Source organism: Henckelia pumila, chromosome 4 (assembly GCF_033568475.1).
Source record: "Henckelia pumila isolate YLH828 chromosome 4, ASM3356847v2, whole genome shotgun sequence".
NCBI lineage: Eukaryota > Viridiplantae > Streptophyta > Magnoliopsida > Lamiales > Gesneriaceae > Henckelia > Henckelia pumila.
Window position 1 is genome coordinate 209,605,839 of NC_133123.1, and position 23,869 is coordinate 209,629,707.

At 38.0% G+C, this 23,869-nt stretch overlaps 1 non-coding gene across 1 annotated transcript; it reads left to right on the forward strand.

Annotated features, from left to right (window-relative positions):
* The first annotated feature begins 2,243 nt into the window (after positions 1-2,243).
* On the forward strand, positions 2,244-2,349 carry LOC140870111 (small nucleolar RNA R71). Its single transcript, XR_012147089.1, has one exon. It is a non-coding gene; the product is annotated as a small nucleolar RNA R71 (small nucleolar RNA).
* Positions 2,350-23,869: the final 21,520 nt, after the last annotated feature.

The following is a 23,869-nucleotide window of genomic DNA, read 5'->3' on the forward strand; positions in this document are numbered from 1 at the left end:
CCGCGCGGCCCCCCCCCCACCACCCCCCAAAAAAAAAAATGTTTGCGGTTTTAATGCTTGCTTGTTAGTTTACTCCTTCATTAGATGTTTAAAACCGAGTTCTCACATTATTAATCATAGGTCAACACAATTATAACATCACGCCTTTAACTCAAACTAACTCATCAAAAATTTTCAAAATTTTCAAATTTTCACCCAGCCCCCGAAACTTAAATATATACATTGTCCTCAATGGAAAAGTAAATAAAAACAAGAACACGTACCTCGACCACCGATCATCAATACTCGACACCCTCTTAATCATTCGAAGCTCTTCTTCAGGGGTGACGTCTAAAATCTTTCAGCTTCGCATTGTTCACCTAAACATTTCAAAATTATTATTTATGTCTAGTCTTTCATGCACAAAAATAAAATAAAATAAAAACAACCAAAAAATAAGAATAAAGCAAATAAACAAAAAATAACTTGGGTTGCCTCCCAAGAAGCGCTTAGTTTATAGTCCATAGCCCGACTGTCACCAATTCTAGTTTGTTGCCACATTGTTGGAGGTCTTTCCATTCTCTTTCACCCTCCAAACATATTCAACAAGTCTCTTGATCTTTGATTTCCTTTTCTTCTTCTTCTTTGGCACTAGTAGATCAGTCCCCCTTTGCAATTTTATAGCACTAAAAATTTCTGCATGACAGCTTCCCATCCTTTCTGTAGGTTCAATTATGAACACCTTCTCCATGGATGAATTTCCAGCCTCCTTGAATACATTAAAAATCACCTTCTTACCGTATACACCCATCGTCAACTCACCTTTATTGACATCTATCTTGGCGTCAACAGTAGCCAAGAAAGGTCTCCCAAATATCAATGGCATATTTCCATCCTCCTCCATATCTAGCACAACAAAATCTGTAGGAAAGATAAATTTATCTATTTTTATCAGAACATCCTCGATGATTCCACACGGATATTTGAGAGATCTATCGGCTAGCTGCAATGCGATCTTCATAGGCTTCACCTCGCCAAGTCCTAAGCTCCTGAAAATAGACAAAGACATCAAATTAATTCTAGCTCCTAAATCACAAAGTGCTTTATTAAAATTAGAAGAACCAATAGTGCAAGGAATAATAAAACTCTTTGGATTTTTAATTTATGTGGTATCTTCTTCTGAAGTAACGCTCTGCACTCCTCAATCAGATTGACTATCTCAAACTCCTCCAATTTCCGCTTCCTAGACATTACCTCTTTCAGGAATTCGACATAGTTTGGAATTTGCAACAAAGCATCGGCGAACAGAATGTTAATGCAAAGTTTCTTGAAGATCTCAAGAAATTTAGCAAACTATTCATCCAAAACTTTCTTCTTGAATCTTTGAGGGTATGAAAGTTTTGACTTAAACATTGGTTTCGGCTCTGGTTCACTCTTCTTTTCTTCGACTTTATCCTCCTACACTGCAGAATTTTTGACACCCTTTGGCTTCTCATTCTCGGATTTATTTTCTTCAGCCCCTATTTCTCTTCCACTCCGCAACTCTATGGCTTTGTAGTGTTCTATTGGATTCACCTCAGTATTACTAGGGAACTGAACTCTGTTATTATCTTTCAATGAATTCGCAAGATACCCAATTTTTATCTCCATAGATTTCATCATAGCGCCCATGTTGACCACATTCATCTCCAAGCTATCGAGACGATTTTCAGTTCTCGCCATCCTCTTACCAGATTCAGTGACAAAAGTACTTACCACATCTTCCAACAAAGGCTTTCCCTCACCCTTATTTGTATTAAACCTCGGGGAAGGATTCAACACATTCTTATCATTGGCTTAAGAAAATTTTTCATGATTATGCAATACAGGATGATAAGTATTAGGAACAAGATCACCTCGATATCCTCTATAGCCATTAGGATTGATGTAGTTAACTTATTTTGGAGGATGCGACTCCTCCATGGCAACTGATTCACCTGTTGAATCTGCTATGATCACTTTGTTCAATGCAGCCACTTGTGTAGTAAATGCAAATAGTTGGGCAGAGATAGATCTGAGAGGATCAACTGCATATACTCCAACAGATTTCTTGATTCCCATATGTTCAGACGACCATTGAAAACTATTAATATTCATCTGCTCCAGCATATCATTGGCCTGAATAGGGTCCTTAAAAAATGGTACCTCCAGCAGCAGAGTCCACAGACATCCGTTTAGGCGTATTCAACCCATTATATAATAACTCAATCTCTTCCCAATCTGCAAAATTGTGATTAGGACACCGCCTCAGCAAATCCTTGTATCTCTCCCATGCTTCATATAAATGTTCTAAATCATGCTGCCTGAAGGTACTAATATCAATCTTCAGCTGGGTAGACTTGGCAGGTGGAAAATAATTCGCTAAAAATTTGACAGCCATGTCCTCACAAGTGGTTATGCTATCCCAACGATAGTGATTGCAGCCAAATCCTTGCCTGATCCTTGAGAGAAAACGGAAAAAGACGTAGTCTAATGATATCCTCAGAAAAACCATTCATCTTCACCGTATCAGTGATCTCCAAGAATGTCCTAAGATGCAGATGAGGATAAGCAGTAGCACTCCCATTAAACTAGTTCTGTTGAACCATGTTGATCAACACCGGCTTCAGCTTGAATTTATTGACGTTTATGGTTCCTAGAGCTATGCCTGAGTAGTGTGCTTGAACAGTAGGCCGGAAGTGATCTCGAATTGGCACCAACGAAGGTGGATTTTCTCAGTCATATTCCTTAACTCTTCTCTTCCTAATCTTCATAAATCTCTTGCAGTGCGTTCGATCTCCGAATCAAACAATAAAGAATCAACACTTTGAGATATTCGCATAAACTGCCATTCAAAAATATTGAACTCAATAAATTACTAAAAATAAAATACAGAAAAAATCTAAATTAAAATCTAGACTAACTGGTAACAAGACTAAAATAGCTTCAAAAATTTACTCCCCGAGAACGGCGCCAAAAACTTGTTGCTTAATTTTGTGCTGACAAGTTCACAGTGTCAAGTTTTAATAAAAAGTGAGTAGAGTATCTTTCCCACAAGGAGTAGTAGAGAAAATTTTTTAGTACTTGTAATTAAAATAGTTCAAACATTATCTAAAAAATTAAATAGAGAATTTTGGTTTGAAAACTTAAATAATCAATAAACTTTTGCAAGCAACGCACTTCAATTTTCAAAAAATATCAATGAGAAAAAAATGGTCTAGAGTATTTGATTTCAACTGGTTTCGACAAAAACTACTTGTACTTCAATTATTTTCATGAATTCTATTCAACTAATAGCCAAGAACACTTAGTTTTTTTTATCTCCCTCTCCCAAGCAACAAATAAAGTGTATCAATTAAGATTCAATTTCAATATCCCTACTAAAAATGTAGGCTTAATGATATGTGAAAAACGATCTTCTTTCATGTGAGACCTCGATTCTAAACATCTAAACAAATATTAAACTATCAAGCAACAACAAGAGGGCCATGTCATGAAGCCACAAAAGGTTTTTTTTAAAACGAGAAGACCGCGCGCCCGCACTGATCCAGGTGCTCCCGCGCCCGAGCCTCGCCTAAAAAAAGCGCGCCTGTGCCACTAGCTGTGTGCCCGCACCGTCCCCTCACTCCGAAATGCCAATCCATCAAAACAAAACCAAACCAAACCTAAAAACATGCATTTAAAATATCCGTCAAGCCAATAACAATACATGAAGAGTCTAGTGATGAAATACATTCGATTTGGTAGTACATGCATCGATTCTCACTTACAATACAAAGTACAATAAGTTCGAATACTAAACGCAAAACATAAAATAGATTGACATGCTGATTCGACTTCTAAACCAAGTCTCACTTCTATCCCTTGATCTCGATGCTAACCAAGTCTTCTCTGACTCGATCCTGCCCCACCTGTTGCCAAGTACACATTCAAAACAAAGCAACAACTGAATAACTCCGGTGAGAATGATATTCCCAGTAAAAGCAACATAACATGCAATAACAAGTAAAATAACAACAACATGCTTTCAAGAGAACAACATATTCAATGTTAATACGAATGAAATGCATGTCTTTAAAATCGGGATATAAACTCTGATAAACAAGGGATTTTTACTATGCTTTTAGGATCCTGGGGATGAGGCCACGTAACAACTCATCGACTCTCCCAATCGAGGTGGTGCCACGTATCTCATACCCCTAGACTTTGGTGCAACTATAAGCAGTATGCTGACGCTAGGTGAACTTCTACAACCCAGGCCACTTGCAGTATAGCCCCCAAAACGTCTAAACAAAAAGGGTCGTTCTGCCCACTGAAAACAAAGGTTTGGCTCAAGATGAATGCATAAGAAAAACAGAAAGCATTTAAGCCATATAATAAAATCTCAAAAACAAAATACAAGTCCCACATTCTAGGACAAGTATTGAGGCAAGTATGTGATTTAAGGGAAACTCAAGAACCAACTGTCTCGAGTGTGCTATCCCGCTAAAACGATGTCTGCTTGTACCTTTTGATACGAATAGCTCCAACCCTGGATAAGCTACAATAAAAGGTTATATCAGAAACTATACAACCTAACAACAACAACTGCTCAAGGTAATCTCTTTACCGTTCTTCGTCCAACTCTTCGACGCTCGACTGCTGCTAACTCTGGGCTCGAAAAACTTCAAACAAATCTGTACGGAGACAAAATACGATCAACAACGACGATCAAACTCAATAGCCAAAGTTCAACAACTCAAAACGGTTCAAAAATCCCAAAACTCAAACCGGCGGCATAACGGCTATAAACTGATCAAACCGGAAACACAGACAGCAGTACAACATTGCAAACAACTCAAATCAATGCTAACACAACAATAACAACTCAAATCCAACACATCTCAAAATCCCCATTTTCGAAATAGGATTCCAAAAATCATAACAATTCCGAACGATGCTCTAATTCAAAACCGACTGAGAATAAACGATAAGAACTCGTTCAATAACAACATAACTGAAACTTAATCGATTCTAACAACATCCAAAAATAGAAGTCTAGCTGATCGAAGAAAAACTTACTATATAACGGAGCTCTCGCTGCTGTGATCGCTAATCTGCCTTCAGAAATAAATTCTAACGGACGGATCGAGCTCGGACTGAAATCTGAAAGCTTGAAAATGGTTTGGGGCGCAACAATGGTGAAGAATACGTTGGAAGGGATGAAGGGAGACTAATTCCAAGTCAATCAAGTGGTAGATAATATATAAAACTCCATATTTGCGTTTTAGTCCCTGAAAAATCTGAAATTTGCAAAATAGACCCTGATAAAAAACAAATCGGCTATTGAACTCTGTAATCTACGATTATCTCAAATAAACTCAATTAAGATAAATTTGGGGCGTTATATTTAAAAAATTCCGTTAACGTTATACACTCTCCCGAGATATATAAAAAATAACAGTGTAATTTCTAATATCCTATTCAAAATCCCCTCTCCCGATCAATGATTTAAAATAAATATGACAATTCAATTAGTGATCAAGTAATTGAAAAGACAATAAATTCTAGAGAACACAATTAATTTAGGATAATTCTATCCAATAAAATCAAAATTTGTAGATGTTGTCTACACCAGGTTACATCATCCTTTAGACTAAAATGTTTAGTTCATGACAAAAAAAAATAAGCAAAAATAAATCATGTTCATGAAACTAGACATCAATTTAGAATTTTAGAAAATAAAGGAAAGAAGAACGAATCCGAAGTTGTGTTTCTGTCCCCATATCGCGCCGTCTTCTTCTGCGTCTTTGATCCTTTGTTTCTGAATTTTTCTTCACGTTGAGCAGCTTTTTCTCCTCCAAAATCTTCAATATCACGATTTTGCTCTCAAAGAATTCTGTGTTGTGTCGTGTGACTGCTTTCTTTTGTAATCTTAAAAATCCATTTTATATGTAGATGAATCTCCCTCAATCAAGCCCTAAAATCCTGACTTTAAAATTTCCAAAACTCTGTTGATTTTCCAAAATTGTGAGACACACAGAAGCGTGATTTTGAGCGCAGAAGCTTTCCTTATTTCTCATATTTGGCGCAAAAGCTCATAATATAGTGCTTAATATTTTCCCATTATTTTCCTAAGCTACTGCCTTTCAAGCGCATAAGCATGTAATTCCCAGCAGAAGTGCTTACGTCTTTCATGTTTCTCGTCAACTAGCGCAGAAGCTCTCTTTTTAAACGCAGAAGCACTGCTCTTTGTTATTTATTTCCTAGGCATGAGCTCATATGCGCTTGATCTTCCCTCAAAAGTGCTTCAAGTTTTTGGCTTCTTCTGGTTTTGAGCGCAAAAGCTCTGAATTTAGCGTAGAGGCTCTTCAAATTTTGGCCTTCTTATGTATCCCGAGCGCAGAAGCGCTTATCCTCACTCAAATTTTCCATCCTTTGCGCATAGGCGCTTAATTTTTTGCAGAGGCACATGGAATCCCATCAAAATTCTCATCTTCTCTTCTCTCGCATATGCTCTTCGGAAGCGCACGACAATTTTCAAAAAATTATATCTGACAATCTGACTGTCAGATCGAGCTGAAATTTTGACACAAGATTTAAAACATCTTAGATATTTACGAATGGTGGATATTGAATTTTGTTGTTTCTAACATCCCTAGTAATTTTCTAAAGTTTGTTGTCTTGTAATTCATCTTTCCGCTTCATCTCGGTACTTTTCCTCCAATCGTTGCATCGCACAAAAATAACAACAAATACGCATAAAATCGACTCGATATATCACAAAAGCCAAGTCAAATCATATGCAAATTATGTGCATAAATTTCATTTATCATTCGCTCAACCTGAGTTCTGCCTCGTAGAATGGGGTGTCAAAACCAAAACCAAGGACGTGAGCTAACAACGCTCAGTATGAAAGTATGAGTATACACATGCTATAAATGCTAAATACAAGTGAAAAAGTACTGAAAACCTATCAATGTATAATACTGCTCAATCTCAAGGCGCCATGGTATGTAGCACACTGGCCGTTGTGTCAAGAGGTACTCTCATACCATAAACCGTGGACATAACCGGATCCAAAAGTCCATGGGATCCATCCAAAAATATCATGGGGCTGAGCGACCCCTCTACCGGTTATAACAATGTTAAAGGCTCAACGTGTTACTGCATGCAGCATAATATCCGTGACATAATCAATGCACATATAAGCAATAACATATAAAACATAAAACCATAGAACATGCATACTCAACTAGGGTATCTCGAATTGTACACCCGTACTTTAGAATAAGCAACCTAGCGATACTGATCCTCTAGTCTAGGCCTATAAGAAGACAATAACCATATCACTAAATGTCAACTGAAAGCCTTAATTAAGCTATGACTACTCACTGAAGCTAATCAGAGTCTAGCAATATACCATCATCCGTAGTAAGCCTTTTGATGCCGATGGCCTCACAACTTAGGCACAACACTGCTATGATCTTGGTAGCACCTCATAACCAACTAGAATTCAATTATAATGCCCGAAGACCCTTAGAAGCTATCTAGAACGAGAGGGAAGAGGGGAAATGGTATGAAAAAATGAAGCTCTCGGCCCCTATTTATAAGCAACGATCTAAACGTCTGATCCCAAGTTTGGATCTTCCATTTCACTTCGAAACTACCAATTATCCTTCCGAACTCCTTCCACCAAATGCGTGTCTTTGATTGGACAACTGGGCTGCCGACATCAGTTTGGATCTTCCAAACACTAGTTCAGAACTTCCGAACTCTCTGACGTCTAATCACCCAATCAAAACTCATACCCTATCTAACTGTCACATGATCGAAAATTCCAATCTCCAGTTCGGATCATCCAAACTACTCGTAGCTTACGATCACCAACTCTAGCTTTCGGACCAGTTTGGTGCTTTCAAACTCTTCTTCGAAACTTCCAAACCGTCTCAATACTAGAAGCCCTTGGAACCAATATTGGTCGTTTCGAATTCGATTTTTAACTCCTTGAACCCAAATGAGAATCCCTTAATCATGTTTTAGGCAGTATATTAGCTTATTTATGAGTCAGGCTACTACATTCTCCTTAACTTAAGAGATTTCATGCCCGAAATCCAGACAAGTATAATTAGAACAACAAAAATTGAAACAACCTTATTATTACAGTAACATTGCAGTTTTAATTACAATTGAGCTGCTCAAAGTAAACGAATACAATTAAAATAACTCCGGATGCTCTGAACGCATTTGACTTTCTAACTACCGAGTCACTTTCTCGGTGCCTCGGTGCTGCCATTGAACCATAACTAGAGAAATGAGTTTGTTCCAAAGTACTTTGTCCTTCTTGTCAAGAATTCTGTGTGGTCTCTCCACATACGACAAATCATTCTTGAGCTATGCCTTTTTCGAATGCAAAATGTGTGACTCATGTGCAATATACTAACGGAGTAATGAAAAGTGGAATACATTGTGAATGCTGGAGAGGTACGCTGGTAATACCAAACGTTAAGCTACATCTCCAACCTTCTCTAGTATCTCGAACGGACCAATGAATCTAGGCGCTAGTTTTCCCTTCATATCGAATCTCATCACCTTCCAAAAAGGCGATAAACGTAGGAAAATGTGTTCTCCTACATTGAAATGCAATGTTATAAGCTTGGTGTTGGCATAACTGACCTGTCTTTCTTGTGCGGTCTTGATCTCTGCTCGATCAACTCCACCTTTTCCATGATTTGTTGGATAAATTCCGGTCCTTCGACATGTCTTTCCCTTAATTTGTCCCAAAATAAGGGTGTTCGACAACAGCGATCAAAAGGAGCCTCAAACCGTGTCATGCCAATTCTACGATTATAGCTGTTGTTATAGGCAAACTATATCAACGACAAGTGATCATGCCAGGATAATCCAAAATCCATCATTGAAGTCCTCAGTATATCCTCTAATGTCTGAATGGTCCTCTCAGACTGACCGTTAGTCTCTGGGCGATATGCAGTACTGAGACTCATAGTAGTACCCAAAGCTCGCTGAAACTTATCCCAAAACCTTTAGGTGTTTTTTTAATCTCGGTCGCTAACTATGCTAAAAAGGACTCCATACAATCGCATTATCCCCTGGATGTATAACCTCGCTATGAGATCAAAAGTAAACTCACGGTTATACGAAAGAAAATGAGAAAACTTTGACAACCTGTCCATAATAACCCAAATGAAATAATATTTCCAAGAATACATTGGTAAGTGGATGAAAAAATCCATCATAACATGTTCCCACTTACATTTTGAAATTTCTAAACTCTGCATTAGAACACCTGGTCTCCGATGATCAGCCTTGACCTATTGACAAATAAGACATCGAGAGACAAATTGATAAATGCTACCCTTCATACCTTTCCACCCGAATCTGGTACGCAGATCATTATACATCTTGGCACTATCTGGGTGTACAATGAACCTATTACGGTGAGCTTGAAACAGAATCTTGTCTCACAAGGTCGATTCGTCAGGAACCACCACTCTTTCAGACAAACACAACAATCAGTCTGTCTGAAAATGAAAACCGGATGTATTGTGTAGTAACCCTACTATTAATCCAACTAATCCATTCCCTAAAAACAAGATTAAGGAATAATTGACAGAGTTAAAGGAGTGGAAAATATGATTCAGGATGTTCGAAATGGTCAAGAGGAGTTCCTAGTGCCTAGGAGTTCGGACGATCCGAACTGGGCAAGACAATAGATCGGAAGCTCCGAGGAGATCGAACAATTTGAAGTCTAGGATCGGACGATCCAATCTCCATTGGATAATATAAGATAAAATTGAGATTTTATTGGACAGCTGCAGGAGTTCGGACAATCCGAAGAGAAGATCGTACGATCTGATAAGTTCGGAGGCCCCGATTGAGTTCGGAATCATAGGGAGTTCGGACGTTCTGAACATGGGATCAAAACATCCAAACTCTATCGACATCCAGTTTTCAGGATAAGGGGATAGATTTTTGGAGGGGAATCGTTGGGAAAATCGGACGACCCGAACTTGGGGATCGGATCATCCGATCCTTGCCTATAAATAGAGACGCAAGGGCCTCATTTCAAATCGCACTAATAACTTCCCTCTCCTCTTCTAGATCAATTCTTAGGCCTTTTTAACGTTCTTCTGAAGAGCCAAGGGGCGACGGAATGTTACTGGAGTAGTAGCAGTGCAGTGTCCAAGTATTGAGACTTTTTCCATCAGCGGGCTTACGACGGACGTAGGTATAAAACTAGACTCGAAATAGATTAAGCGAGTATCTATTAGCCTAGTTAAGACTTTTAAAGGAAAAATAGTGATGCAGTGATTTATGATTATAGGCTTGGCTAGTGGACTTGAACTATTAGGATTTAACTACTGAGAGGTACAGACGTACTATCCAAGATATCCTGGTATATTATACATGTTCTGTGTTTGCATGTTTGTGTACATTTACGCCTGATTATTATGTTGCGTGCATTATCATTTTGAGCCTGTTATTATATTGATATTACCGGTAGAAGGGTCGCTCAGTCCCAATATCTGTGGGTGGATTCCATGGTTTTGGATCCGGTAATAATCTCATAGGATTTATGGTATGGGAGTCACCTCCTAATGCGACAACCCAGTGTTACATATCATGGCGCCTTGATTGAGCAGTTTCTATGTAGGTTTTTGGTACCCTACACTTGCATATGAATTCATTGTACCTATATACTCGTTCTTTTGTATTGGGATTTTTATGCTTACTTCCATGGTTATTTTTGTTTGGGACACCCCATTCGACGGGGCAGGACTTAGGTTGGACGGACCGAGTGGTAGCAGATAGTGAGCAGCAGGGTGGATATGATTGACCAGGTTTTCAGTGGCGGATTTTTATCAGTACTATTATTTTTGATTGGGTTGCAACCTAAATTTGATATTTGGGTAAACAGTTATTTTGCCGGTAGTATTTTGATGTTAAAATTTTAGTTTCCGCTATGACTATTATTTATTTCTATGTTGAAGTTAATTTCATGCTTAAGCTCTGTTTAGTTAGTGATTTAGTGTTGGGCCACTACACATTGTCTCTCTGAGCAAGTCTCGCTAACTTTTGTGTCTTCAAATCTGTAAATTGTACTTACGGGATGTGAGAAAACAAAGATGGTTCAGTTATCACTGAATATATTCGAATCCCTTTTTGTCCTTTATGGTGTCAAAACATGAAGTCTAACAAACAACACTCTTGAACTGTACTAGCCATTTCACTAGTGCGAAGAGAACTAACACTTACCTTACAACTAAGTGTGACTGCTACTGGATTCGCAGTACGTGGATAGTACTTTATCTCGCAATCATATTCTTGGAGAAGATCCATCCAAAGATGTTGTCGCATGTTGAACTCGGCCTGAGTGAAAAAAATACTTCAAACTCTTGTGATCCGAGAAGATATTGAATCACTTGCCATACAGATAGTGGCGCCAAATATTCAATGCAAATACGATCGCTGCAAGCTTGAGATCATGCAATGGATAATTCCCTTCGTCGGTCTTCAATTGCCTAGAAGCATAGACAATCATATTCTCATTCTATGTTAACACACAGTCCAACCCTTGAAAAGATGCATCGATGTAAACCACGTAGCCTCGGGTTCCAAATGGTAATGCAAGAATAGGCGCGGTAGTCAATTGGCTACTCAACTCATTAGAGCTCTGTTGGAATTCACTCGAATAGACAAAAGAAACATCCTTCCTTTTCATCTATGTCAGTGGTCTAGAGATTTGTGAGAAATTCTTGATGAATCATCGACAGTAGCCTGCTAAACCCAAAAAACTAAAAATCTCCGAAGCTGTCGTAGGACGCGACCAATTTAATATAGCTTCAGTCTTGCTCGGTCAACTGATGCACCTTCCCGAGAAATGACATGACCTAGGAATACCGCTCGGTCAATCCAAAACTCGTACTTATTGAACTTGGCATATAACTACTTTTCACAGAGAATCTCCAGTACCAGCCTTAAGTGTTGTGCATGCTCGTCAATGCTATGAGAGTAGACCAAATTATCGTCGATAAAGACTACGAAAAACTTGTATAGATAATTGTGGAATACTCTGTTCATCAAATCCATGACCACCGTAGGTACGTTCTTCAAACCAAAAGGCACCACTAAAAACTTGTAATGACCATACCTGGTACGAAACGTTGTCTTTGAAATATCCGCATCTCGAACATGCAATTTATGATACCCTGACCTCAGATCAATCTTGGAATATACAGAGTTCCCCTAGACTTGGTCGAACAAATCATCAATCCATGACAAATGATACTTGTTATTAATTGGCACTTGGTTCAACTATCTATAATCAATACAGAAACGCATAAAACCATCCTTTTTCTTGACAAAAAAAGGGCGCTCCCCAAGATGAAATGCTCGGTCCGATATATCCTTTATCTAACAAGTCATGAAACTGCTGCTGCAACTCCCTCATCTCTGCTAGGGCTAGATGATATGGTGGACGAGAAATTTTTTACGTACCTAGCACATGTTCAATCCCGAACTCAACTTCTTGGACTGGAGGAAACCATGAAATCTCATCCAGAAAGACATCTAGGTATTCGCAGAATATTGGTAAATCCTCAATAGGCCTTCTACCTATGGATGTATCAATCGCATGAATAAGGTAACCTTCTCCACCCGCCTCTACAATTTGACACACCTTAAGAGCTGATACCAGAGGCATAAGGGGTCGTGCTCCCTTACCATATAAAAACTAATTATCGCCCTCAACTGGACAAAATTGAACAACCTTTTGATAACATTCTACAGTAGCTCTATAACTATTCAAAAAATCAATGCCTAAAATACAATCGAAATCCTACATATCTAAAATAATAAGATTCGTATACAACTCAGAGCCCTCAAACTCTAAAGTACAACCCAAGACTAAATGCTTGTACAAAGACAAATTACCAGTCGGTGTAGATACTGACAGTACTACATCTAGGGGTATGCACGACAATATATGGCGCTTAACAAAACGTGCCAAAATGAATGAATGAATGCGATGCACAGTATCTATGAGAACGAAAGCAAGGATTCCGCACAAAATAAATGTACCTGCGATAAATTCCTCATTCTCTTTTTGAACTTGATATTTGGTCTGTGCAAAGACTTGCCCTGGAACGCGTGGCCTCTGGTTGGTACTCCCAACAGACTATCCTGGTGGCCTATGTGGAATGGATGCTTGCGAACCCTCTAGTTTCACAGCATTTGTCCATAGGATGACGTCCCCCACACTTCTCGTAGTGTCGCTTCTGCTTCCCAAAGTGGAACACACAGCCTCTAGACCCGAAACCTGATCTTGAATAATAAGATGCACCAGATTTCTTGAAATATTGTGCTTTGGGCCCCAAAGAGTTAACTGGTTGGAAAGAAGAAAATTTCCTATTCCGCTGATGTTGTGATAAGTGAAATTTATGCACTTAATTTGCATATGTTTTGACTTGGATTTTGTGATGAATTGAGTGGTATTATGCTTATTTTTCTGTTGTTTTTGTGATATGCAGAAGCTTGACTATTTATGTGCATCGCATGAAAAAATGGCGTTGAAGATACAAAGAGAATGAATTAGGAGCAAGGATTAAAAAACGAATACGAAGAAGGCGAAATTTGGGGACAGAGACGCTACTTTGGATTCGTTCTTCCTTATTTTTTCTTCTTAAATATTTAATATTGATGTCTAAACTCATGAACATGATTAGTTTTTGTTTAGTTTGCATCATGAACTAAGTTTTTAATTCTAGAGTGATGATGTAGCTTAGTTAAGACAACTTCTATGACTTTTTGATTTATTTGATTGAATTACTCAAGTTTGATTGTGTTTTCTAGATTTTATTTTCTTTCAATTACTTGATCACTAATTGAAGTGTTATATTTATTTGAAATTCGACACTCGGGAGATGGGATTTCATTGGAAAATACATTGTTTCATGTTTATATATTTTGGGAGGCATATAACGTCAGCAAAGCTTGAATAAGAACATCGTTTTCACATATCATTAAGTCTAGATTTTTATAGGGATATTGAAATCAAAACTTAATTGATACATTCTATTTGTTACTTGGAAAAGGGAAATAGAAATAAATAAGTATTCTTGGTTATTAAACAAGTGAAATTCATAAACATAAATTAATTAGAAGTAGTTGTTGTCGAAACTAAGTGAAATCAAAACCTCTAGATATTTTCTCTCATTGATATTTTCTCAAGTGTGTTAATTGATTATTAGTTGTCTTAGTTAATTTATTTAAATTTGAAGAAATCTCATATTTAATTTTCTAAAGAAAGTTTAGCCTATTTAATTACAAGAATTAGTATAATTTTCAATACATACTCTTCATGGGAACAATAATCTAATCACTAAATATTAAAACTTGACACCGAGCACTTGCGAGCAAGAAATACTCAATAAGTTTTTGGCGCCGTTGTCGGGGAGTATTTTATTTGAATTTATATTAGTATTGTTACCAATTAGCCTAGATTTTAATTTAGATTTTACTTTTTAATTATTAATTTTTTTAGTTTCTGATTTTTTTTGTTCTTCTGATTTGAATTTTGTGCGAAGATCTCAAAGCTTTGATTCTCGATTTTTTGATCCTAATATTGAAAGATCTGCTAGAGCATTACGAAGAGAAAGAAGAGAAGAACTAAGAGTAATGGCTGAGAATGATAATGAACAATAGGCTCCCTTGGTACCAATCAGAGACCACTTCCGTCCAGTTGTCCATGCTCACTATTCTAACATAGCTCGTGGAACCATCAATTCCAAAAATTTTGAGTTTAAGACCACTCTTATGAAAATGGTTCAGCAGAACCAATTCAATGGAAGTTCCACTGCTGATCCTCATCTGAATTTGAGGACATTCTTGGAGACCACTAACATGGTAAAAATTAATGGTGTTTCTCAGGATATTATTATATTGCGTTTGTTTCTATTTTTTCCCAGGGATCAGACACGTTGTTTCCTTCAATCACTAACATTGGGGAGCATAATTAATCAATTAGGAGGACATGGTAGTGAAATTTCTAGCAAAATATTTTCGTCATGATAAATCCACCCAACTAAAGATCAAGATCAACACATTCAGAAAGCACGAATCTGAATAGTTGTATGAGGCTTGGGAGCGTTACATGTATGTAAGGCCCTGAAATTAATTATTTTGGGAATAGTGGAATTTATTAATTATTAGAGTTGGAATTAATGGAGATTAATTGAGCTGGGATTGAATCGATTTAAATTGATAATTCAGGGACCGAGTTGCAATTGTGGAATGGACCAAGTCAAAGCTTGACTTATATTATTATTATCAAGCAAGTGGCCTACCCCCCCCCCCCCCTCACTTTACTCTCCTCTCTTCCTCTCCTTTCGTACGTACCGATTCCGAAAGTCATAGCCAACGATTCTCAAGATTTTCTTCCGCCTGATTCGCACGATCCGACCGTTAGATTTCAGATTCGAGTTGAGATTCACGATCACCGCAATGAGGGCTTCATTCTGACGTAAGTTTTGCTACGATCCACGAACTTTGAATTTTGTTGGATGGTTAGAATTTGATAATTTTCGAGTATAACGTGCTTGAGCTAGCATAGATCGTGTATTCGAAGTCGGTTCGGAAAAAAATCGAAGTTTGGATTTTATATGATTTTTGGAGTATAAATTCGAAATTGGGGTCTTGAATATTGTTGAGATTTGTTGTGTTTTGAAGGATTGGAGGATGATATGAGGTAGTTTGAGTTGTTTGATGATGTTTGTTGATTTTTGGATTGACCGTTTATAGCCGTTATGCCGTCGAAATCGAGTTTTGGATTATCGGTTTTATTATTCGGTTTGATTTCCGGGTTTGTTTGAGTTAGAAGATTTATATCAAATCCGTATTTCGTATTTTCAGATTTGAGTTGAAAGATTTGAGTTTGGATCGAACTTGGAAGTTGAATCGATTCGAGAATTGAAGAACCGTATAGTATTGAACTTCTTGTATGACTTGTTCTGATTCGATTCGATATTGATTTAGCTCGTTGTTATTTTCAGATTTGAATCCTCGACGAACTTGAAAAGGTAAAAAGACGACGATTGAATGAATGGGACGATTAACTCGAATTTGAATTAATTCGAGTGCCCAAAAGAAATCACATACTTGTATGCTATTTGAATTATTTGTTTTTAACTTGAATGAGTTTATTTTCACTTGCATACATCTTGAGCCGAAGATTCGATTCGTTTTGAACTTAGACGATTTAGGGAGCTATAATGAAGTGGCTTTGGATTTCGAGTTTTTCCAATTGCCAGAATACTTCTTATAGTTGCTCTGAAGTCTAGGGGTTTGAGTTGAGCGACATCCACCCCGAATGGGTGTGTCGGTGAGTTTTTCGCAAAAACCTGACCCCGGGATCCCAACCGAGTACCGAATGATATTCGATTATCCGATTAGATAATCCCGAGTTTTGAAGTCATGCATTGCATTTTAATGCATTTCGAGTTGAGTGCTGATATGCATTTCTGAATTGATTGACTCGTTTTTTTTATATAACATGATTTGATATATTATTTGGAATTGCTTGATTTGTCTCTTTTACTGGGAATTATATTCTCACCGGATTATCCGGCTGTCGTTTTGTTTGTATGTGTACTTGACGGCAGGTGGGGCAGGATCGAGTCAAGAGCTGCATGACTAGATCGAGTGGAAAATGATAGAGTGAGGACTTGGTTTTAAAAGTCATACCTTGTATTCGAACTCCCTTGTATTCCATTTTGAGTTGTAGAACTTAGAATCGATGTTTGTTCTACATTTGTATGTATTTGAATACCTCGTTGTTGGAAAAATATTAGTTGGATCATGTTAGAGTCCTTATGGGTATGATATTACACTTTCGGAGTCATTTTTGGTGCAGAAACAGCAGGCCATGCGCGCCCGCGCAGCCCGAGAGGCGCGCCCGCGCGTCCTGCACTCTCTCGGAGGCTCGGACAGGGCGTCATGCGCGCCCGCGCCTCGTTTGGCGCGCCCGCGCGTCACCCCGATAAAAAAAAACCTACTTTTCGCGACGTGGTTTTGCTTCGCCGAATGTAAGATGTGCGTCGCTAAATGTCTTATTGATTATTTTTATTTCTTTTGATTACATGATTTATTTATGTTTGATAGATTAGAATCCGGGTCCTCACATTAAGTAGTATCAAAGCGATAAGATTCTCGGATTTGAACTAGAGTGAGCGGGGTAGATCGAGTCCGCATGGATTGAATTCTCGCATGTGATTGATTTATTTAAATTATTATTTAAATACGTGCGAGCATGCTTTATTGATTGAGAATTACTTGAATTACATGAGTTGCGATTAATTTTCGAAGCACAATTATTTGATTTGATTGGAAGCATGCTTTATTATTTATGAGTTACTTGGAATTACATGATTATGTGATTTAAGTTTTAAAGCATAAATTACTTGAAATATGAACTGTACTTTAATTTCGGATCCGATTTCCACCGTCTGCTTGAGCTAGCAGATCAGAGATTGTTGGCGATGTGAATTAGAATCTGATTGAGATCCGAAATTCAGTGAATGGTAGTTGAATGAACTTATCGAACAGAGATGTGGAACACTTAATTTTAGATGGAGTTTTGGTATCCTTGTCATACTGAATATCGAAATTATCTCCTGAAGAATTTTAGCAGACGACAACCAATAGTAACTCCTTCGACTGATCTAGATCGTACCACCACTGCTCTGATAGATGTCACTCTGACATCGATGGGAGTACTACCGAGGAGGTTTTAGTCGCTTAGATTACCAATTCTGAAGAGTACCAAGAATGCTGTGGACGCAGAAGTTGAATGGAAGAGATCGATCAGTTGGATGATTCTCTGAACTACACAGATGACCGGAGAATTTGGTTAGTGTGGTACCAACTTAGAGGATCGATAAAAGTTGGTAGAACTTGAAGAAGAGAGCATTAGAGAATCAAGGTTCGATCACTTTTTAGAACCCGCTTTCATCCGAATTTCTTCGACAGATTTCTTTTCACCGTTTGATCAGAGTTAGAGGGACTTAGAGATCATCTTTAATCGAAGAGAAAGCAATTTATGAAATCAGTGAGCAGTGTCTTGAGATCAGAAGACGCTGTCAGGTCTGTCATCAGCCCGGACACTATGCCAGAGTTGTCATCATGATATTATCGAAGATCTCCGAAGGGAATTGCCTTGTGTCTTTAACTCCAACAGATTCTAGTTGTACTCTTATCGAGGATCAGACTCAGATTTCACCGATGATGACCACAGGAAACAGTAGAGTATGGTTTCTATTCTTATTCTGATATGATCGGTTACGCACCTTATCTTTTTCTTATTGATATTTATTGATGCATCTCGGTTTGTTGAATTTTGATTAGCAGTAGTCGCAATTCTTTGAATTGATGGGATAAGTTGGAACCGAACAGTATTGTACTTCAGTTATCAGAGTTTGATTTGATTGTCTGTTAGCTGCTTTATCCAGTACAAGACTACTGTGGATTGTATCAGGAAGTTGACAGATTCAGATCCGGGTCAATAGACGAACGGAAATCCTCCTGTAAGGATTCTCGATTCCAGGATTCTTTGTTAGTTGATCTGCCGAATGACTTTCTGATTTTAGAATTTCGCGGAGGAATTCTCTTGTTCACAGCTGATGTCCTAGAATCTAGCCTAAATTGGTTGATAAACCAGTGGTTAGAGAGTTGTTGTTATCATCCAGATGAGATTTCTGGATTACCTCTGAGTCATGAGGTTAGATTCAGCAATTACTTGAGATCAGACATCATCAGCTGAGATTTTGATAGAAAGAAGTATTGAAGACTGGACTTGGATCAGTGTATGACTGCTTTGGAGTTTGGTCATACTGTTTGTAGTAAAACTCGTCTACAGTATTGTAGATCATTCAAACTGAATCTATAAGAGGTATTTAGAGGGAAGTAGAAATTATTATTGATCTTTTTGGTTATTTTCGAAGAATAGTACTGATCATACAGAATATGGGAGAATGGTTTTACAGAATTGAGTGCCTAGACGTTGCATCTCATACTATTGAAGTCTGAATTTTGATTGTATCGACATGTCTTTTCCTCGATCATATTAATTCTAGAGCTGGAAGTTTTGTGATTTTGCAAGATCGAAGCTATTTTGATTGAAGCCAAACCGGCATTTGTATCTGAGAATTGAAGATTTTGAGTTCTATAGCAGATTTTCGAGAGATTCTTATCGTCGTGGAGCCGATTTCTCATCTAACTCCAGAGAATGCTCTTATACCTGAACCGAATCTTATGAGATCAGTTGTTTGACATGAAGAAGAGATCGACCCAAGCTCCAGTATTTCTTATTTCCTTTGTACTGATGATCTTCAGTGCATTACATTTTCTTATCCAGATTCTGGAGGTATTCTTATTCAGCAGAAATCTATGTTAGCTCAGTCATGGTAGCAGATGGAGCAGACGAGACTCAACATCCTATTCGTGATATCGAATTGACAGTGATCTTATTTCTTGTTAGATCGGGCATCTTTATCTCCAGTGAAATTTTCGAGGTCTTTTCTGAACTGAGAAGTCAGAGTATGAATGTCGCAACCGAATTGATTTTGAGATTTAGGAACAGATTGGATATGATGTAGAATCTGGTGGTGAATTCCAGTATGATCTGAAGTAGAACAGTGCAGCAACTGAAGTTTGAACAGAATGATCTATTATTATTTTATCTACTACCATTATTCTCTTTGAGCCGATGGATCTATTCTTATTTTATCTACTATCCTTGACTTCGCTTACCGATGAGTGTTGCACTTCTGTTTTAGAGTCTGAAACAGATAGGAAGTATATCAGAATTCTCTTATCCGAACTGAGCCAGAATTTAATTAGATGATGGAGATAGCACAAAAACGGATCGAATTGGAGAATTTAATGAAGAAGAGTCAGAACTGGGCACAGTCTGAGTTTTGGGACAGTGACGATACCTAAAGTTTTGAGTAATTGCTTTGTCGTGCCGGAGATTTTGATTGAGACAGAGTACCTTGAGATTGACACTTCGCACTTATTCATTATTCTTTCAGACGACCGAAAGATATTCAGAGGATTGAGGAATCGACCTTTATAGTAACAGATGAAGAACGAGGTTCGAAGTATGATTTTGCAATCGCTAGTCTATCCAATTTTGATAGCTGATAGAGAGAAGGAACCGACTATCTGTGGTACAGTTAATTGTTAGATTGAAAAAAAGATTACTTTTCAACGAATACCTTTCTGAAGCTATCGACCAGTCTGGAAATTTGAATCTATCTGAGTTTTATTAGACCGATTGCAGAATCTGCTATTGTTTTTCCGGACAAAATGAATTTCAGACTCGACCCGATGTTGAGAAATTGGTCAGAAAGAGTTTTGGATTGTTTTGCTCTGTCGCAGTCTTATCCGTGTAGAATAGAATTGAGAGCATTCGTCATGTGGTCGCTGAGGTATAGAACTGTCTGATTTGGAGATGCTATCTGATTTTAATCCAGATATAAATGTAGTCTGCTTCTGTTTCGTACCGAATGAATTTCAGACATGACAATGTGAATGAGATTGTTGTCTGGAGAAATTTTCAGAAAGTTGACTTGTTAAAGTCTGTCCTCTCAGAATGAGATTTTGAGCTAACTCTCACCTTGAACTCAGTATTTAAGAGACTTTGTTATTGGATTAACTTTGGGTTCAGTTTATTATCCTCAGAACGACGGACAGCCAAGAATAAGCGATATAGACTTTAAGAGGATATGATGAGCTTTAGTGCTGGATTTTGGCACTAGATGGATGGATTTCCCATCTTTTGCGAGGTTTCCGTACAACAGCTATCAGACGAGGTATTATCTTTTGTAGATGAGTTGTACAAGAAGAAATGAGAATCCCAATTTAATTGGGATGATTTTCTGAGTTCCCTGACTTGGGATCAGTTTTGATTCGAGGTTCGATAGACGGATGGAGAATTCCTTTCTAGGATAAAGACAACTTGAGAGTAAGGATGAACGAAGTATTCAAATTCCGGCGCAGATCTCTGTACTTATGTACAGGGAGGCCGAGTAATTCAGAAGATTCCTCCTTTTGGAGGCTGTGGCATATTGCTAAGAGAGAGAACTGTCTCGATGAACTCTCAAGTTCCTTGAGATTCTAAAGGAGATAGGCAATCTCACCTACCGACTTGTACTCTTGCAGTTCTCCTTGTTTTCCACTACTTTGTTCTTTTGTATTCTTCGGGTATTCTCGACGTGCTTCACGTCTTTTGTTACCAAGTTCGCAGATTTTCTTGATGTTGGGACGAAAATTGATGTGTCGCTAGTTTTATTTGAGGCAACCGATTCAAAGTTGATCGTATATAACTGCAGCTTCTTAGCGGAACTATTTCAGATGAGTTTGTGCCGATTGAGCCGATACGGATTTAAAGAAACGGTGCAAGAAGCGGAGTTTGATTAGAACCGCGATTTCAGAGTTGTTTTGGGAGAAGAATTATTATAGCTGTCTTTGAACTTTATCTTGTTTTATGACTTTGAACTTCTTTGATTTCGAGGACGAAATCGATTCTTAGAGGGGGAGAATTGTAAGGCCCTGAAATTAATTATTTTGGGAATAGTGGAATTTATTAATTATTAGAGTTGGAATTAATGGAGATTAATTGAGCTGGGATTGAATCGATTTAAATTGATAATTCAGGGACCGAGTTGCAATTGTGGAATGGACCAAGTCAAAGCTTGACTTATATTATTATTATCAAGCAAGTGGCCTACCCCCCCTCACTTTACTCTCCTCTCTTCCTCTCCTTTCGTACGTACAGATTCCGGAAGCCATAGCCAACGATTCTCATGCTTTTCTTCCGCCTGATTCGCACGATCCGACCGTTAGATTTCAGATTCGAGTTGAGATTCACGATCACCGCAATGAGGGATTCATTCTGATGTAAGTTTTGCTACGATCCACGAACTTTGAATTTTTTTGGATGGTTAGAATTTGATAATTTTCGAGTATAACGTGCTTGAGCTAGCATAGATCGTGTATTCGAAGTCGGTTCAGAAAAAAATCAAAGTTTGGATTTTATATGATTTTTGGAGTATAAATTCGAAATTGGGGTCTTGAATATTGTTGAGATTTGTTTTGTTTTGAAGGATTGGAGGATGATATGAGGTATTTTGAGTTGTTTGATGATGTTTGTTGATTTTTGGATTGACCGTTTATAGCCGTTATGCCGTCGAAATCGAGTTTTGGATTATCGGTTTTATTATTCGGTTTGATTTCTGGGTTTGTTTGAGTTAGAAGATTTATATCGAATCCGTATTTCATATTTTTAGATTTGAGTTGAAAGATTCGGGTTTGGATCGAACTTGGAAGTTGAATCGATTCGAGAATTGAAGAACGGTATAGTATTGAACTTCTTGTATGACTTGTTCTGATTCGATTCGATATTGATTTAGTTCGTTGTTATTTTCAAATTTGAATCCTCGATGAACTTGAAAAGGTAAAAAGACGACGATTGAATGAATGAGATGATTAACTCGAATTTGAATTAATTCGAGTGCCCAAAAGAAATCACATACTTGTATGCTATTTGAATTATTTATTTTTAACTTGAATGAGTTTATTTTCACTTGCATACATCTTGAGCCGAAGATTCGATTCGTTTTGAACTTAGATGATTTAGGGAGCTATAATGAAGTGGCTTTGGATTTCGAGTTTTTCCAATTGCCAGAATACTTCTTATAGTTGCTCTGAAGTCTAGGGGTTTGAGTTGAGCGACATCCACCCCGAATGGGTGTGTCGGTGAGTTGTTCGCAAAAACTCGACCCCGGTATCCCAACCGAGTACCGAATGATATTCGATTATCCGATTAGATAATCCCGAGTTTTGAAGTCATGCATTGCATTTTAATGCATTTCGAGTTGAGTGCTGATATGCATTTCTGAATTGATTGACTCGTTGTTTTATATAACATGATTTGATATATTATTTGGAATTACTTGATTTGTCTCTTTTACTGGGAATTATATTCTCATCGGATTATCCGGCTGTCGTTTGTTTGTATGTGTACTTGACGGCAGGTGGGTCAGGATCGAGTCATGAGCTGGATGACTAGATCGAGTGGGAAATGATAGAGTGAGGACTTGGTTTTAAAAGTCATACCTTGTATTCGAACTCCCTTGTATTCCATTTTGAGTTGTAGAACTTAGAATCGATGTTTGTTCTACATTTGTATGTATTTGAATACCTCGTTGTTGGAAAAATATTAGTTGGATCATGTTAGAGTCCTTATGGGTATGATATTACACTTTTGGAGTCATTTTTGGTGCAGAAACAGCAGGCCATGCGCGCCTGGGTAGCCCAGGAGGCGCGCCCGCGCGTCCTGCACTCTCTCGGAGGCCCGGACAGGGCGTCATGCGCGCCCGCGCGTCACCCCGATAAAAAAAAAAAAACCTACTTTTCGCGACGTGGTTTTGCTTCGCCGAATGTAAGATGTGCGTCGCTAAATGTCTTATTGATTATTTTTATTTCTTTTGATTACATGATTTATTTATGTTTGATAGATTAGAATCCGGGTCCTCACAATGTATTTGCTCAAAAGATTCTCAAATCCTAAATTTGTATATTGGACTATTTTATAATGGACTGAATGCGCCAACGAGGATGTTTGTGGATTCTGCGGCTGGAGGTACTATATTGCAAAGGACCCTGCTCAGGGGTATGAGATGCTGGAACAAATGATTATCAATAGCCTTCAGTGGCATCCAGAAATCAGCCGAAGTGTAGGAAGTGGATCCTATCACTTCTTTATCTTCTAAAGTCTTGGTATTGACTACACAGATAGCTGCTATGAACAAGGTGA